The 13,718-nt window shown below is 35.5% G+C and overlaps 1 protein-coding gene across 1 annotated transcript in view; it reads right to left on the bottom strand.

Annotated features, from left to right (window-relative positions):
* Positions 1 to 13,718, bottom strand: part of LOC133534469 (failed axon connections) — a 46,684-nt gene that overhangs the window by 31,876 nt on the left and 1,090 nt on the right. The gene's annotated exons all lie outside the window — the stretch shown is intronic.

Below are 13,718 nucleotides of genomic sequence, written 5' to 3'. Positions count from 1 at the left end.
AAAACTATTATTGCCTGGTTCAAGATTTTATCGCTGACTGTACTTTTCTTTCCACAGGCAACTAACACTCATAAAGACAATTCTAACAACCCCAAACACAAAGTAATATAATGAGAATTAGGTAAGAGATACATTGAAACGGAACCTCGATTACACAAATCATAAACCTCAAGAATCATCAATTCAATTTGGCGTTAAAGATGGCGCTGTAATAATTAAAAGATAAAAATAAAACTAGTTTATCATTGAATTTAAAAAGTGAGTATTCAAAAATATTTACACTACACTAATTATACACGGAGTGCGGGACAGATTGAGAGAGCGTCAATTTGATAGGGGTACCGCATTCATGTCATTAGTTTTATTGTAGCCGTGTTGATGGCGAACAAGGTTAAATGCAAAAGGGCAACGGCCTGAATACCGTTCGTCCTACACCCTCCCTCTGGAGCGAGCTAAATAAACATATTCAAGTACATTCCTACATATACAGCTATAGGTAATAATAGTAATAATAATGATGGGACATGCTCACTGTCCTCAGGTTTGAAGTTATTGAAAGAGAGGCTTGTTCCATTTCGTGAATTCGGAATGAGATTATAGTACATTACGATACAAGTGCGAAAAATAGGAAATTAGAAACGAGTGGCGATAAATTAAAACACGACCGAAGGGAGTGTTTTAAATCGAAACGAGTTGCGAATTACCTATTCGCACATGTATCGTACAACGTTTTACAGTACATATGGTCCTTTAAATGTTCGACACAGTAACGTAATATGCTAATTTTCGCACTAGTGCTATAAAGTAGCACCATATGTACTGTAAATATATTTTCGAAACATGTTGAATGTTGATATATATTTTACTTATAGGTACCTACCATGTTAAATAAAACTTGTCATGGTTAAATAACTTAAAGAATGATTCCTTGAAATAAACAAGAGCAGTATATTCTTGTAACTGTGTCAGCTTTTTTAATCGGAGTTTTTAGGGTTCCGTACCAAAAAGGTACAAAAGTAACCCTTATAGTGCGACTCTGTCCGGCCGTCTGTCACATTGCTAAATATCTCGAGACGTACTTAAGTTATCGATTTGAAATATAACGATAACGCTAACACAGACATATTGGAATGGTTTATTTATATTGCACTGAAGCTAGTTTTTTGACAGTTAGTAGCCGATACCCCTAGAGTCAATAACGACAAGCTCAATCAATGTATAGTTAGCAGTAAGTAAATTGTTAGTATCAATACGTATATAATGTCACTCCTTTTAACATGTGTAGCTTGACTGTAAGTGTTAATTTAAGGAATAAATAAAATAATAACTAATTAAAAATAATTATATTAATTATGGAATATTTCCAATATAAAGAGGCGGCATAATTTCAAAGTCTAGTTACTATTAGGTCAAGTGGGGTATCATTTGAAAGAGCTCAAATTGATCATTACAAGACAATTTTTTTTCATAGTGAAAAAAAAATTGACTTAGGAAGGAAAATGTGAATAAGATACCATCCCCCCCACCCCTTATCTCTGAAGTTTACGAATGAAAAATTATGATTTTTTTACATAATAATAACATTATATCTACCTTGATAACTTTTTTTTAATAAAAAAATGCATTTTGTAATTTATTCCCGTTTGTGTATTATAGTGTATATTATAGTTGAAATTCCTATGAGATTACGGTAAAGGCACCATCTTTCAAATAAAACAAGAATTATTGAAATGGGTTCACATAGTATACTTCTAGTCAAGCCTTTCGTGATTGTAGTTACATGAAAATTTTTAAATTTTGTACGGAACCCTCGGTGCGCGAGGTAAACAAACTCGCACTTGACCGGTTTTTATTTTAACTAGCTTTGTCAATTCAAAGAACATAAAAAATATTTAATATCATAATAGTTAAATCCAAAATAACTTCACGTCTGTGTAGGTAGGTGCTATCTGCATCCTGCGTTAGGTGTGATAACTTGTTGAGTACACCTACCGATGTAAACGTAATTAGAATAAAATAACCATGAATGATATTAAACAATGTTAAACAATGTTAAACAATATGTCCGGCGCAGGCTGGAGCATTATCAATGCACGCACGCATTCATTAGTCCTTCTAGTAGCCACGACAAACTTAAAAACAAGCATGATAGGAATTCTTTAGCCCCTCCGACGTGCGTTGTGCCATGTTCTGACGCATACAAAGGTATCGTTTCCTACCTACCTAAAGAATGCGCAAACATTGTGACCAATGTTTTATTACAAGTTTAATGTTGAAATATTACAAGTTTAATGTTGAAATGATAACATACTACATCTATGTTAGTTTTAAGTTTTGTAAATATTTACATTAAATGACATGGAATGGACATGGATTTTTTTACCACTCTATAAAGAATAAACTTAAAAAAAAGAATTACCGGGGCTTCAAAAAGGGTAAAATAAAATATTATCCCTTTTATATGCGCTAGCAACTGATATGTTTACAGTGGTGGCGGTCGGTGCTAAGCCAAATTTTAAAAGCGTCAACACATTGTCGAACTAAATGCCGACCCCGGTGCAGTTACTAAAAGTTGTTTGGGGTTATTTTATTATTGACCAGTATTGTAATTATAGGTATATATGGCTTGGCAACTTATCAGTTGTTAGCGCATATAAAAGGGATATTTTATTTATTCCTTTTTCTACCCCCGTACTTCTATTTGTCATTTAAAGGGTCGTGCACACATCTTTAAAACCCTACCTAATAGTTGTCAAGATAAGCCTTTAGTCTATTCCCCAAAAACGCATTTGTGCATACACGCAGTATCTTTTTGGCACTTTTCGATACTTCGTGTAATGAACACTTAAAAAATATTGAATGAAATACATTGTAGCCAACCTTATTTTAAATGTCATCTCATCTCTGACAAATTAGTGAACTATAGACAAGTTTCTTTAATTTTATTCATACATTTTCCCGCCCGTACCCTCCTTTTATTCCTTGCTACTTCTTGAATGTGGTTATTGTGGTTGTCGAATAAAAGCTTCACTTTTGTGTTAAAAAAACAGTGTCTTTCAAGTTAAAATGGATGAAGACGAAAGCTTCGTGTCTACGCCTGAAGAAATATCAGTGATGGACTGATGGCCCAAGAACTAAAAATTTGCTGCCTTCAAATCGCGATAGATGACATGAAATTTTTTTGTTAAATTTACAATTTGATTTCAAAGTGCTTGGTCGTAGAATAACTATTGTATGCAACATTGTTCAACTGAGTCAAAAAATACTCGTAGCGTCTTTGTCAACAATTTTCGGTTTCGCCTCAAATTGTTATTCACGCCACTCGCCTTTTTTGACCTCTCTTAAACAACGGATGCATCAAATACTATTATGAAGTCGGTTTTTTAAAGTTAATTTTATTTTTAGTTGTTAAGACTGTCTAGCCAAACAGTGACGTCGATAAATAGTTTCTCGCTTCGGGTACGTTTCAAGAATAGCGGTCTGGAGGACTGGATCAGAATCCATCAATTTGAGGAGTTCCCTCGATTCCTTATGTAACACACCACCAGAACTGGAGTTTGAGTCAAACGTTCCTTAAAAACCTAATTTCCCAGCGAACGAAAAAAACATAGAAAGACTAGCATCAAACAAAATATCAGCCTAAAAATGACCCCACAATTATTGTAAAATACGCAATACTTAGGTCTGTTTTCTTCAACAAAACTTCGTTTGACCATGATTAGTCAATTTATTTAAACCACCCAAACTATGATTTCTAGGTTAGGGACGGGTTGAACAGTGAAAAAAATATGGAAAGATTGCAAGGAAAATACAAAAATCGATGTCTATCAGATTTGAGAAGTTCCCTCAATTCTTCATCATTGATCCTATCATCAGAACTTGATTTTGACCAAAATGGCACCAACTTGGAACTATATATGTATGTAGTGTCAAACAAAAAAATAATTATCCAAATCTGTTCATGGAGTTTTGAGGAAACACACACAAAAAATACGGGCGATTTGTCTCCTCCTTTTTAGGGTTCCGTAGCCAAATGGCATAAAACGGAACCCTTATAGTTTCGCCATGTCCGTCTGTCTGTCTGTCTGTCTGTCTGTCCGAGGCTTTGCTCCGTGGTCGTTAGTGCTAGAAAGCTGAAATTTGGCATGGATATATAAATCAATAAAGCCGACAAAGTCGTACAATAAAATCTAAAAATTTAATTTTTTTTAGGGTACCTACACGTAAAGTGGAGGTGAATTTTTTTTTTCGCTTCAACCCTAGAGTGTGGGGTATCGTTGGAAAGGTCTTTTAAAACTAATAGGGGTTTTCAAGAAACATTTTTTGATAAAGTGAATATATTCGGAGATAATCACTCTGAAAGAAAAAAAATGTGTCCCCCCCCCCTCTAACTTTAAACCATAGGTCCAAAAAATATGAAAAAAATCGTGGAAGTAGAGCTTAAGAAATACATTAAATGAAAACTATAGCGGACATGATCAGTTTAGCTGTTTTTGAGTTATCGCAAAAAGTTTTCCCTTCATACTAAAAAGACTTATTTTAATTAGGTACTGATTATGCAAATTTGCCTATTTGTTTAACTCAGGTGAAAGGTACCGTTTCATCCCTTGGTTAACAATTTACTATACTTTAAGCTCCAGTTTAGCTTATTGTGACGGAAGAGTAACTACGGAAGCCTACACTGAGCGTGGCCTGACATGCTCTTGGCCGGTTATTTACTACTCATAATACCTACTTAATTCAAATTATTTATTCGTTTCTCTGTCATTTAATTGCGATCGCAATGGGGTTGGCAACAATGGCAACTGCTGGGCAACTGTCAAAGGTTTTTACAGATTGCGCCAGCATACGTTTTAATTCAAACTGGCAGCCCAACCCCATTGAACAAGTACCAAGTTTGAAGACGGTAACCTACGAGTAGGTTGGACTGACTGTAAATTTAAAAATAACTGCAATACAAACTCACAATTATTTCTTATCGGCCGTAAAACAAGTTTAGTCCAAAATTTCCCATCTGTCGTCCAAAACTAACTCGATATCTTAGTTAAGACGCCGTTATTACTTGAACGACGCAGTTCTGAAGTAATACAATTTCATAAATTGGGGAATACCCCTTGATAAAAACAATATTGGTAAATATATTTTAATTACGTATTGAATTTCGTGAGGAAACCTGCATACATCTGCGAAGAAGTTCAAAGGTGTATGTGAAGTTCCCAATCCGCATTGGGCTAGCTTGGGGACTATAGCCCGAGCCCTCTCGCGCATGAGAGGAGGCCTGTGCCCAGCAGTGGGACGTATATAGGCTAAATTATTATTATTTATTATTATTATTATATTGAATTTGTGTAATGTGTGGTGTAGTTTTGGACAATTGGTTTATTTACGGTACACACTTTGCAAAAACAACCAGCTCCTAAGGGAATTGTATACCGTTTTAAGGATGACTCACTACGAAGGATGAGATTCCGGTGCTTCGTTTTCTATGGAAAGCACCACGTGGTCACCGATCAGCCGTTATAGAAAATGACGCCTCGGTCCGGGCCCGGGCCGGTCTAGCGTGAGTCATACTTTAAGCTTGTTACCACCACCTTCACATTATACTAAATACAAAAATCCTGAAATTATAAAGGATTTGTCTTGTCTAGTTTTTACGTATAGGCTACTATTATATTTGTCTATGTCACTTTTCTAAAATTCGGTTTGTTGGTAAAAACCTGCGGTAAAAACTAGCCAAGTCAAACCCTTGATAATTTCAGGATTTGGAACTTGGCTCTTATTTCACATGTAAGTTTTTGTTGGGATTACGTTTAACTTCGACATTTATTTCACACTAATTCCAACATTTATTTTAACAATTATTAGACAAAGTTCTAAATTCAAAAACAAGACGAAATCCGAGAAGCTTTATATTTACCTACGTGATCAAAGACGGTATTTTTCAAACAAGTACCTAGTAGAATTATCGGCCATGTCGCGGCCTTTCCGGTGCATGCGACACTAAACTCAAAATACACCAATCCTCAATTACTACCAATATTATAACAAACTATTCTCATAACGAATGAAACTCAAATGAACTTGTTACCAAAATGAACCGTTCTCGATTTGCACTTTCCTCAATATGGGCCAATTCCAAATGGACTGAAGCTCATAAAAACCGATACACAGAAGGCTCTTTTCCCAAAATACTCTAAATTTCAATCACAGAACACCCGTTTCCCATAATGATTGATTCACAAAACGGCCTTTTCCCAAAATACACTAAATTCTTGATTGTCATATTTTAGGAAAGGAATCGATGTCATCATTTATTGTTTCTTGAGATTCGCCATGGCCAAGAGGAGTTCCAGCATCGAAATTATTTTTATTGAGAACCAAAACGGGCGCCCGCTCTCCTTTATGACGGGCACAGGTACAATTTTAGTCACGAGAACAAAAATTCTAATAATTGGAAATGTGCGAATCGCACTATAGGTTGCTTCGCATCCGCGACATCATTTAACCCACACAATTGGATTGAAGCGAAAAAAAATGTAATTCCCACTTAACGTGTATGTGGCCGAAGATATTAATTTGTATATCTATGTCAACTTTAAGCTTAATAGCACTAACCATCACGGAGCAAAGCTGCGGACGGACAGACAGACAGACGGAAATGGCGAAATTATAAGGGCTCCTAGTTGACTACGGAACCCTAAAAATAGTAAGGATAGGGAGGTTACAAAGAAAGTTTTTTGATTCAGTGTATATGTTTGGAGGAAATCGCCTTCCTCGAAAAATTTTGAGCAGTAGTAGTCATCCGCATTGCCCTATAAAGTTCTATAAGGCAATACTGACATCTTAGAAAACTACTACTATACCGAGCTTACCAAAAATATGAAAAATCTAGGGAATAGTGCATTACAAGTACTTTTAACAAAAATAGTTTTTGCTGAAAATTTCTCTTCCCTAAATATAAGTGGCGTGAATTTGATACGAATTAAAGAGCCCGGAAACGTTTTTTTTTCTAATTTCACTCAATTTATCGATACTATTTTGCAGCAAATTGTAATAAGTATGTATACATATTTCATATGGAACCCTAAAAAGCAACATACCCGTATAAAGTATGACAATCGTGAATTTGGTGTATTTTGGGAACATGACGTTTTGTGAATCAATCATTATGAAAATCGGGTGTTCTGATACTTTCCCGTATTTCAAATTTAGGGTATTTTGGGAAAAGAGCCTTTTGTGTACCGGTTTTTATGAGCTTCAGTTAATTTGGAATTGGCCCATATTGAGGAAAGTGCAAATCGAGAACGGTTCATTTTGGTAACAAGTTTATTTGAGTTTCATTCGTTATGAGAATAGTTTTTTATAATATTGGTAGTAATTGAGCAGTGGTGTATTTTGAGTTTAATGTCGCATGCACCGGAAAGGTCGCGGCTTATACATTAAGAAAGCAGTAGGTATGGTGCCTAATAACTTGCACCTCGTTATAGGTAAGTTATCATTATTCGTAACACGCATTCCTATCTAATACACCCACCACCGCCTGCCTAATACGTGCTCGTCCGGGAAATCGCTTGCTTATTACCGTTTGTACTTTCACGCAATAATTTCTAAACTTCGGTATAAGATCACCGACCTATGCAGCGGTTATGGTGGAAATGTTTGCATACTTAAGTAAACATTTTATTTCCGTGGCCCTTTCGGTCTCGCCTTATCAGTAGAGAGCATCGGACAGGTATACAAATATTGATTGTTGCTCCATGTCAAACCTATTTGCAGCAGGTAAGACGTGACTTGCATAAATTCGTCAGCAGACCTTTACTGATGCAGTGCATACCAGCTTGCCAGCTATGATCAGAATACAATTCATACCTAGTTATTTCATCACCTGTGCAGTCTGTGCTAATTAACAGATACCTACAGAAGTAGAAACTGTGGAACTAAAATTTCCTGGTATATATACAACGTGTCCCAAAACTCAACGATAAGCCGGCACCAGAGGATGGAGCTGCTTATGATTAGTCGAGAAAAAATAAGGAAAAAAATATATCTCAATTATTTTAGAAATTACAGAAAAAAAATGAAATTCATTGAAAATCGACATCCCTAATGGTATTTTTAACGACCATGTCTACAAATATTCAAATATTACTGTTTTTTATTTTGTTTTTGGAAACTTCAGTAGCCCTGCTATCTAACACAGTTCTTAAAAATACCAAAATAAATGTAGTTTTTACACAAAAAATAATCAAAATTCATTTTGTCCCTACAATTTTGAAAGATTGTTTCTTACAGTCCACTTTCAATCATCATGGTGTAAAAAAATAGTATCGACACCACTATGGCAATTATTTTCAAAAGTTGACGCAACTAACCAAGATTCCAAAATGGTATAATACTTTGGGAAACCTAGTCACAACAAAAAACAACGAATTTTTAAACAAGAACCGACATTTTTAAATGTTGATATTAATCACTTTTGAAAAGGGTTGTTGTTGCAAGTTTTAAAATTTCAATGGAAAATGTGGGTAGTTAATACAATTTTCAAGTCAGTACACTCTGATCCTTTGTTCGCTGTGCACCGTTCCGTATTAATTGATGTGGCTCTCATACTAACAACTCTTGGCTTTGCTTTTTGGACTGGTGATCTGCAAACTGTACTGACCTGGCATTATTTTGGACTGTGATTGTGTTTTGTGTATTGGACTTTTTCCGTATTCTGGATTGTTTAGCGTTTATCATGCCGCTACCGTACACACCGTTGGAATACGCTAATATGCATCTCATTTATGGAGAATGCCGATGCAATGCTAACGCTGCTAGCAGATTGTATCGAGAAAGGTACCCAAATGTTCAAAGACATCCGGATTATCGAGTGTTTATTAATGTACATCAAGCCTTTGCGGAAGGTCGTTTACCATTTGACAGGAGACACACTGGAATACCTAGATTGGAACGCGATGAAGAAGTTCTCAATGAAATAGAAAACGATTCAACTACCTCGGTACGTGCCATAGAACTAGCTACGGGAATACCAAAAAGTTCTGCACATCGAATTCTAAAACGTCACAGACTTCACCCATATCACTACAGGCGTGTGCAGACGTTACTACCGCGGGACTATCCACATCGGGTCGCATTTTGCCGTGCGATGCTGCAAAAGCACAGGGAAGATCCCCAATTCTTAGACAAAGTTCTATGGTCGGATGAATCAACCTGCAAGAAAGATGGCTATTCAAATCTACACAACTTACATAGTTGGAGCAATGAAAATCCGCACTTGATGAGAGAAGACAAATCTCAGTATCAATTCAAGGTTAACTTATGGACGGGCATCTTAAATGGAAATGTAATTGGACCCTTTGAGTTACAAGGAAACCTTAATGGTGATGGCTATTTGACCTTTTTACAAAACGACTTGCCTGAATTATTAGAAGACGTGCCTTTACGTGATTTACAAAACATGTGATTTCAAAATGATGGTTGCCCAGCTCACTATGCCCGTGCAGTGCGAGAATACTTAAACCAAGAGTATCCAGGGCGTTGGATCGGGCGACTTGGTCCTATCTTGTGGCCACCCCGTTCGCCCGACCTGAACCCCCTGGACTTCTTCTACTGGGGCTGTCTTAAAGACAAAATCTACTCAAAACCCATAGCAACATTGGACGAGCTTCGCCAAAAAATCACACAAGCTGCGGATCATATCAATGGTAGAAGATATGCACGACGGATAAAACGATCATTTCTAAGGCGATGTCATGTCTGTATTAATGCCGGTGGCAGGCAATTTGAACATTTACTGTAGTATTAATAATGTAGTAAATGAATTTAAAAAAAAGGAAAAAAAATTGTACCATTTCTTTGCATTTATTCAACATTTTTCAACAACAAAAATCCTTTTTTGGGTACAGTAAAAGTGATTACCGCCAACATTAAATAATGTCGATTCTTGTTTAAAAATTCGTTGTTTTTTTTTGTGACTAGGTTTCCTAAAGTATTATACCATTTTGGAATCTTGGTTAGTTGCGTCAACTTTTGAAAATAATTGCCATAGAGGTGTCGATACTATTTTTTTACACCATGATGATTGAAAGTGGACTGTAAGAAAAAATCTTTCAAAATTGTAGGGACAAAATGAATTTTGATTATTTTTTGTGTAAAAACTACATGTATTATGGTATTTTTAAGAACTGTGTTAGATAGCAGGGCTACTTAAGTTTCCAAAAACAAAAAAAAAACAGTAATATTTGAATATTTGTGACATAGTCGTTAAAAATACCATTAGGGATGTCGATTTTCGATGAATTTCATTTTTTTTCTGTAATTTCTAAAATAATTGAGATATATTTTTTTCCTTATTTTTTCTCGACTAATCATAAGCAGCTCCATCCTCTGGTGCCGGCTTATCGTTGAGTTTTGGGACACGTTGTATATATAGTCGTCTTTAATTAAGTATTTACTCAATAATAATTTAAACGCATGGGGCACTTAAATCCAACTACAGCTGGCTTATTTTATTTTCAAGTCTTATTGTTCACGAATAAAAGCTACACTGCTAGATTATTCAGGTTTGAATGACCCTTATGAGTTTCATTGCAAAGAATTCCAGACTTTCGTTTTCCTAACTTTATGGGTTATTTATCTTAGGTATTCCCAATCATTCGTGCAGTAGGCGCAATGATTGGGATAAGGATATCACTTTCGTGTTTTTATTAAAAAACTTAAAACTTTTACTAATTTTTTATGTTTGTAGCTAAATCATTCCAAATCGGTAGCACGGCTGTAAATTAAACTTTGCACAGGCAGATACTTCAGAGCCTGGCACCTAGTAGTAATTTTATCCAGAAATTAATCATCGTAGGAAGGTAAAATGGTGGTTAATGTACGGTAACGAACAGAAGATAGGGATAGGGAAGGGGATCGTTAGTCGTATACAAATACGAAACGCGCAAACGGCATTCCAAGGCTACGTCTATGTACAGTCAAGGTAATAAATATCAACAACGGAAAAAGAGCCAAAAATATGAATACACAACCTTATTGCCCATACAACCAACTTAAACCTGGCGCAGGGTTAGCTAGTCATAGGTATAAAAATATCTTGGTAAATGGACTAGAGGAGTGGATGTTCGAATCATACAATGCAACCAATTTTAACGCAATTCAAAGCAGTATTATATTATACATATAGGTTTTTATACTGTTAGCTTACTTAAGAAACAGTCCTACTAGATAGATAGTCGTACTTAATGATGTTGGCACAGCTTCTATATCTCTTGCCTATTCTCCCCTTCAGAGCTTGACTATGGTCGATTACTTTCTAGAAAGTCAACTCAACGTACGAGCCCATTCTAATACGTGCCGAGTGTAAATAACGTTATCATACTCATCATGAACACAAACCTAGCATTATAATTAATTATCCTATTCATAAACGTCAGTGAAATAGGGGGTAGAATGCGAGATATGGCTGTTTAGTTTAGACTGCCAGGTACCTAGTATATTGATTATGATTTAGGATTTTGCTGGTTGTTTCCATTTAATTCATTACTAGGTAAGTTTTTCCATGAAGGTATCTAACAATTACCGTTAGGTGCATTATGCGGACCGATGTAATTAATACGGCCCAGTAATGTAAGGCGTGGTCTTATTTTAATCATATTGGTACATACAAACCATAACTTTAGGTAGGTACTTACGTAAGGATAATAGTAAAGTAACATAGGACATACAGGATACGGGCAATGCTGCCTAAACTTTTGTCTAATGTTAACCGTTGCAGAATTTTTTCATCACATAAGTAGATCCAAACGCGCAAATGGCATTGGAACGGACATATCCTCAGGAAGCCTGACACCCACCTTTCCAAAGCAAAGTGGCCCTGACCTGGAAGGTGCCTGGCAAAGGGAAATATAGTCTCTTGGTCTCCCTACATATACTAGGCGCCGTTCCGGGAGCAAGAGTTGGGTGTAATAGAGATGGGGTGGGAGGAGGTTACCCAAGCTGCCCAGGACCAGAGTCAGTGGAAGAAAATGGTTCGATTCGAGTCCTTAACCCCAGCAGGGGGTAACAAGATAGAAAGAACAGAAGAGAAATTTTTCATCAATATAAATCATTGAATAACAGTTTTTCAGTGTTAATAAATTTGACTAAAAAGTTTGACACAAAATCTACAGAATCTGACACACCCAACTCAAACTAACTACTCACTAGTCTCACTACATATTGCATTATGGTTAAACTCGGAGAGATTTGTGCCTGAAGGGTGTAAAGCTAATTTTTAAGCGCCTTCAAAAAAGGAGGAGGTTATCATTTCGACGTTTTTTTTTTTTCTATGTTTGTTACCTCAGAAATCTGTCATTTCTGAACTTATTTGAAAAAAAATTTTTTATGTATATAGTCCCTAGTTGGTACCGTTTTTATCAAAACCCAGTTTGGATGATGAGATCCATGAGGAATCTAGGGAGCTCCTCAAATCTTATAGGCATACATGTAGCGGTTTTAGTACTTTCATCAACAAACCAATAATTTACTTATAAATTCATGCATACCTAATTTAACACCTTTACACTTTGATAAGAAGCTAATAAATAAATTCTGTATTAAATGTCATATTCACTTACCAATGTCATTTCTAATATTGTACAAACATATATCTTGCTTAATTCATCAATGTCAAAGTTAATACTAATGTAGTAGTAAGTGGAAAACATTTTCTCCCAAAATGGAATTTCATAAAAAAAATACCATTATTTCGCTAGGATTGCAAAGCCTCTTAAAAGTAAATGCTTGGTTTTTTATTGAAATTACTGTATGTTGCCTATAAGTTTGAGGAGTTCTCTTGATTGCTCATTGATCCCATCATCCAAACTACATTTTGTCAAAAATTGGACCGAACTGCAAGTAGTTTATACTATCAATCATAAAAATAAATTTCACAAATAGGTTGGCAAATGACAGAGTTCCGAGGTAACAATTCCATTAAAAAACAATACAACCAAAAATTTTGAAGTTGGTTAAAAATACCCAGCCACCAGGAGGATAGGCCAGGTAAAAATGAAATCAGCTATCATAGTTTTTCTATGTATCATTTTTATTCTTACAATATGCATAGTTGTCTTGCAATGTTCCCTGTGCTATTGTTTTCTATGGTATAGTCTAGCCATGGATACAGGGTCGTCCCTAGAACTCCTCATCAAACAAATGTGTCCAAATCTCAAAATCATATTTGAGCTCATGAGGTCCTAAGAATTGTATGCGATGAGGTACTGCAGTCAGTAATAAATGCATGTATAAAAAATACAAAATACACTTGTTTAGTTATAACATAAGTAAATTCAGGTTTATAGTGGAATTAGATGGAAGCTATTACTTTGTTTTGAACAGTTTAAATATATTTAATAAAATAGGGTACTTTAAGCTTAATATTTACATTGCTCTTGAATTATCCTACATTATTATTTAGTTTTACAAGATATCTGAAGTAACTAACTGTTCTTTATTTCAACTTATAATTAATACTTAGGGGGGTTAGGGATTATCAGCGTTTTTTAGAAAAAACTAACAACTTGGGTTATTTTGAATCAGAACGAGGATTATTGGTCCCCAGTTTTTCATACAAATTTTTGGGTGGCAGTTTTGTGACCATCCATACAAAATGTATGTGAAGATGCATCAAAAAACGGACAATTGTTTTCGGACACTTGTTTCCATTTTAAATT

Source organism: Cydia pomonella, chromosome 1, assembly GCF_033807575.1.
Source record: "Cydia pomonella isolate Wapato2018A chromosome 1, ilCydPomo1, whole genome shotgun sequence".
Taxonomy (NCBI): Eukaryota; Metazoa; Arthropoda; class Insecta; order Lepidoptera; family Tortricidae; genus Cydia; species Cydia pomonella.
This window is presented reverse-complemented; position numbering and strand designations above follow the sequence as displayed.